Here is a 6,231-nt window from a genome sequence, read left to right as displayed (position 1 = left end):
AAAGTTTGACATAAGACTCTCTCTAAAAACAAAGGACGGAGGGAGAGAGGGAAGAAGAATGAAAGAGTAAGAAATTGTTCCTGCCCTCCTGCTTTGTGGTGCACATCTCTGACCACAGCAATGGAGCCTGGAGGCAGGAAGATCTGGAGGCAGTTGTCTCTCTGTTGATCCGAGGCCAACTGGGTCTACATAATAAGCTTCAGACTAACCATGGTGACAGGGAGGCCCTCAAATAAACAAATAAATAAACAAAACAAGCAAAACGTCAAAAACAAGCAAACAAATAAAATGAGAAAAGAATGAGCAGGTTCAAATAACAAAATGTAAAAATTACAATTATCACTTTGCAGTCGCTTATAAGAATAAGGTATAGCTCTTTTCCATCTTCCTCTCGGAGAGGCAGCTTCACTTCTCCCTCTCTCCCCACTTCTCTGCTTTCCCCCCTTTCTCCCTCTCCCCCCTCTCCTTTCCCCCTTCATAACCCCCTTGAATAAATATTCAACCTCACTCTGTAAAAAAAAAAAAAAAAAAAAAGAATAAGGTATAAAGCCTTAGTGAAATAGCTCAAAGGAGACACAACAGCAATGATCATATTCAAACAAAGTGCTGGGAGGATTAAAGATATGCACCATCGTGAATGGCTGATTGCTTTATTGTTTGTTTGTTTGTTTGTTTGGGGATTTTTCTGTTTTGTTTTTGTTCTTGTTTTCATTTTACGAAATAGTGTTTCTCCCTGTAACAGTCCTGGCTGTCCTGGAACTTGTTTTGTAAACCAGGCTGGCCTTAACTCATGAGATCCACTTGCTTCTACCTCCCAAGTGCTGGGGTGCTGGGATTAGAGGCATGGACCACTACTGCCAGGCCTGATTGTTTTATACATACATACATACATATATGTATGTATGTATGTATATATATACAAGGTTTTGTTATTCATTCTATGCTGGCCTGCAGTTTGCTCTGTAGCCCTGGCTGCCTTCAAATTTGTATTCTTCCTTCCTCTGCCTCCAAAGGTCAGGGATTTCAGGCATGTACCACCACATCTGGTTCCATTCATTTTAAATCTAGCTCATTTAAAATACTACTCCACCCCGTTCCCCACCTTTGCCACTAAAGCACCCCATCTTCCCTACATGTGAACTGTAATACAGCTTTGTGATTCTAGACCAGCCCTGCCCTGGACAATGCAGTGGGGACAATAAAAGTGATTTTGAATTTTTGAAGCATCCAATGTATTTTAATTTTGTTTCTGTTTGGCTTTGTTTGAGATGGTTTCACTGTATAGCTCTGACTGGTCTCAAAATCAGTTTGTAGGTCAGGCTGGCCTTGAACGCACAGAGATTCACCTGCCTCTGACTCACAAAAGCTCCAACTGCTTTTTACACTCTGGTATCTGTTTCCTTCCTTTGAATCAGCTCTGACATAATGGACCGCGTCCAGTTCAGCTCAGTCGGTGCAGCCCAGCTGTGTTATGAACTCATCCATACAGCCCTTGAGTAAAGGGCCAAGTGCAGTGAGACTGTTCCCTCCACGTTTGCTGCAGTGATGGATTTCTGTATCAGTTTCGTTTTTGTTTTGTTTTATTTTGGTGGTGGTGGTGGTGGTGATGATTGGCGGGGGAGTTTAGTTGGGTCTTACGTAATCAGTATTTTCTTGCACTTCTAATGTGGGCAAAAATGACCTTGACCTCTGGACCTACCTGCCTCCGACCCATTATTGTGGTCACATGCAGGGCTGGAATCTCTCTCTCTCTCTCTCTCTCTCTCTCTCTCTCTCTCTCCTTTCCTTCCTTTCTTTCTTCTTTATTTTTAGATAGCGTCTTACTATGTCAATCTCTCTATCTGGATCATGATAACTTATTCCAAATATAGACCAGACTGGCTTCAAACTCACAAGAATCTGCCTCCTCTTGCCTTTCCAGTGCTCCCCAATGTCCTCATGCCAAAGCTGACCACTCGATCCTGGCCAAACTCTCCTTACCTGCTGTTGACTGAGCTGTGGTGAAGGTAGGTGAGGCCTGTCTGCTCCAGGCCTTAGGGAAGTTTTCTCTTTCACTGTTCTTCCAACAGTGACATCAACCATCCTTTTCAGGTAAAAAGTTTCCAATACACACGCAGCAGCCTCACCATCCTGGAAGTTCAGATAAAGACTCTGAATCTGACATCCACACCCTTCTAGCTGCTTCTTTCCAGTCAGGCTGTCACAAGGACACCTCACAGGGCAGCCTGCTGGAAGCTAATTGTTTTACGGTAGCCTAAAAAGATACCGATCTCCATGGGTTATTTATTTCCTCATTGTTCAACTTTTTATCCTAAAATAATTTAGAACTGTAGCAAAAATAGTGTACTTATAATCATCCAACTTCCTCTAATGTCAGCAGTGTACACACCATGGAACCTTGATCCAAACAAAGAAACTGGCAATGATACTATTAAGTGAGCCCTGTTCCTTAATGGGTGTCTTGGAATTGGTTCAAGTGTGAATGCTTTAACTGGGTGTGATTACACATGACTACAATCTTAGCTCACGAGTGAAATTCCAGCACTAGGCAGGTAGAAAGTATGTTGCTTGTGTGAGGTCAAAGTGATCTACATAGCAATAATCTGTCTCAGAAAACCAAGGGCTGTAATGCTGCTTAGGGGTAGAGTAATTGTCCAGCATATCTGCAGGACCTTCATTTTGATCTCCAACACATAAAAATAAAATCAGATTGAAAAAATATTATATTGTATAGTACAGGGTCTTTACAGATGGCTCAGCAGTTAAGATTTCTTAAAGCATTTCCAGAGGACCTGGGTTTGATATCCAGCACCCCTTTTAGGCCCCAAACAACTGCTTATAACTCTACCTTTGAGGGATCCTATGTCTTTTCCTGGACTCTGTGGATGTGGATCTCAGGATTGTGTAGCAGGTGAACACACACACACACACAGAGATAGAGATAGAGAGAGAGAGAGAGAGAGAGAGAGAGAGAGAGAGAGAGGGGAGAGAGGAAACTCAACTACATATACATCAACAAAAATACATAACTAAATAAGATAAAAAAGACTGCTAATCTATATTGAACTTTTAAAAATAAAATGCATGCAGCAGAAAGATGAGCATTGTGATGCATACTTGAAATCTAGTAATCTACACACAGTGGCAGAAAAGTCGGGAGCCTAAGGTCAGCCTTAGCTACACTGGGAATTCTAGGCTGGCCCAGGCTACATGAGACTTTGTTCAAAACAAATAAATAACAATACACTGCCTGGTTTTGTGTTTCAACTTGACACAAGCTAGAGTTATTAGAGAGGAAGGAGCCTCAGTTGAGCAAATGCCTCCATGAAATCCAGCTGCAAGACATTTTCTCAACTAGTGATCAATGGGGGAAGACCCAGCCCTTGGTGGGTGGTGCCATCCCTTGGCAGGTGGTCCTGGGTTCTATAAGAAAGCAGGTTGAGCAAGGCCAGAGGGGGCAAGCCAGTAAGCAGCTCCCCTCCGGGGCCTCTGTATCAACTCTGCCTCCAGGTTCCTGCCCTTTCTGAGTTCCTTGTCCTGGTGTCAGTGATGAACAGCAATGTGCAAATGGAAGCCAAATAAACCTGTCCCCCCCCCCCCCCCAACATGGTGTTTTGACACAGTAATAGAACCCTAACTAAAACAAACAGCAACAAACTCCAGCCAACCAACAGAAATGCCCCAGAGTTAAAGTTTACGCTGGTATCTCCTATTCTATCTTTCCATTGAGCATTCCCACTGCCCAGGGCTCATCCTGGTCATCCATTAATTCTCTACTTCTAAGCTGGCGCTATCCAGTGCTAATACAATGAGAGCTACAGAAGTCATTTTTAATTTCTCTAATACCTGTATTCAAAACAAAACAAACAAAAAACCACCAGAAGATAGAGCTTGTGAGATGATGACTCAGCAGTTCAAAGCATTACTGTGCAATCCTGAGACCGGAGGGAGAGCCAGCCAGCATCCACCAAACAAGACAAGGGGGATCGCCGAGAGAGAGAGAGAGAGAGAGGAGAGAGAGAGAGAGAAAGAGGAGAGAGAGGAAAAGAGAAGAGAGAGAGAGAGAGAGAAAGAGAAGGGAAGGGAACGAGAAAGAGGCAAGCCAGAACGAAAAGCCTCCAACCCCCTCCTCCCTCCCTCCCTCCTCTCTGCTCTCTCTCTCTTCTCACACCACACACACCCTACACACACAAACCCCTACACCACACACACCCCCTATACACACCCCTACCTCTAACCCCAACTCAGTAGAGCATCAGGACAGAAGACTCATGGGAACCTGATATTCCCAATAAAGCTGAGAAACATGAGTGGCTTGCAAAATTTTACCTTTTTTTTTTTTGATACAGTTTCCACTACGTAGCCCTTGGCTGGGCCATGAACTCGTAAAGATCTACCTCTTTGCTCCATCTGTGTGTTTACACTCAGATGTTTGTTTACTTCCTTTGCATCCACTCTGACATGCCAAACACCTGCACAGCTTGCTCAGTGCAGATCAGCTATTGGGTATATGACTCTTCATAAAAGGAGCCAAGTACAATGAGACTGTCTCCTACGTGTTTGTTTTTTCTGGTGGTTGATTTCTGCATCAAATTCAGAGAAGACCAGACCATGTCACGGGAATAGGCATAGAAGAAGAGGACACCAGACTCCCTCTTCTGGACTGTGTGTGCATGTACAGGTTCCCATACACACAGGCACACAGGCATGCAAACAACACACACATACACACATACACAAATTTTTAAAATAGAAAAGGAGTACATTGATTTTAAAAATTCACTTTCCTTAGCTCAGTGCACTCTAAGTCCCGTCATTTCAACACAGAATAGATCGAAAAATCACGAAGGAGAGTTCACACTCTTTCATTGTAAGTCTTGGGAATTCAGTGTGCGTTTTACATTTGTTACACAGCACAGCCCTGACTGCCAATATCTCAGGTGCTCAACAACCATGGGGTAGGGACTAATTCCTGTAATCAGGCATTGTTTCTCTACCTACTCCTAAGTGACTGCTCAGTGTAAATTCCTTTTCTTTTCTTTTTTTTTTTTTTTGGCTTGGATAACACACTTTATTTAAGTGGGTTTGTACTGTTAGGTGTAACAAATGCATGTGTGTGGTTAAGCCTATCTTCTATAGATAGATATTTCTTTTTCACCTTTTTAGTATTTCAAACATGGCTGCAAGAATTATAAGAATAATCCTTTATAAAAACAACAATAAAAACAAACAAACAAAAACACCCTATGTGGGCATTACATGCTGTGAATGTCTAGAGTTTAAGTGTAAAGCTGATGTGTCAAAGCGTGTGATCTTACTTGGAGTAACAAGACCAAAACACAGTAACATATTTCAGATGACGTCAGTCAGTGGACAGCTGTGCTGCTTAGTTTTCGTCAACAGCACAAACTAGGGTCTCCTGGGAAGAGGGAACCTGGACTGAGGGTTGGCCTGTGGCATGTCTGTGCACATTTCCAAGATTAATGATTGATGGGGGAGGGTCCAGGCCACGGTGGGCAGTGCCGCCTGGGCAGTGGTCTCCTATGCATAGACGAGCAGACTGAGCAGACAGTAAGCGACTTCCCTCCATGTCTTAACCTCCGCCCCAGCTGAGCTCTTGTCCTGATTTCCCTCAAAGATAGTGACCAGGAAACCAAATAAACACATTCCGCCCAAATTTTTATTGGGCATGGTGTTTATCACAGCAATAGAAAGCAATGTAGGATAATAGCTAAACATACATTCTCTATTTCAAGGCAATTAATAAAAACAAACAAAGGAGGAATCACTCTTTTTTTTCTTTTTCGAGACAGGGTCTCATGTAGCTGAAGCTGACCTCAAACACTCAACGTAGGCAGTGTTGATCCTTGTGATACCTCGCACTTCTGCATGATGGCCTTGCCTGTGTACATTACCATGCTGGGTGTTGAACTCAGGTCTCAGTACAGGCTAGCCAAACACTCTACTCTAGTTAAATCCTCAGCCCCAAGAATACTATACTTTTTAAATTTGTCTGAAGAATCCAGTTCAACAGGTGTGAGAGGACACACCCACAATCAAGCAGTCAGGAAGCTGGTGCATGACAGGCAAAGATTAAAACAGAACCAGATTAAGCAAACCACAGGAGCTCAAGCAATTCCCAAGATGCTTCTGGGAAGCCCAGGGTTTTTATGCTCATTCACCTCTCACCTTTCTCTCTCTCCCTTCTGGGAATCAGTGTCCTAACTGGGA

The sequence above is a fragment of the Arvicola amphibius genome, chromosome 4 (assembly GCF_903992535.2).
Source record: "Arvicola amphibius chromosome 4, mArvAmp1.2, whole genome shotgun sequence".
NCBI classification, from domain to species: domain Eukaryota; kingdom Metazoa; phylum Chordata; class Mammalia; order Rodentia; family Cricetidae; genus Arvicola; species Arvicola amphibius.
Note: the sequence above shows the minus strand (reverse complement) of the source record.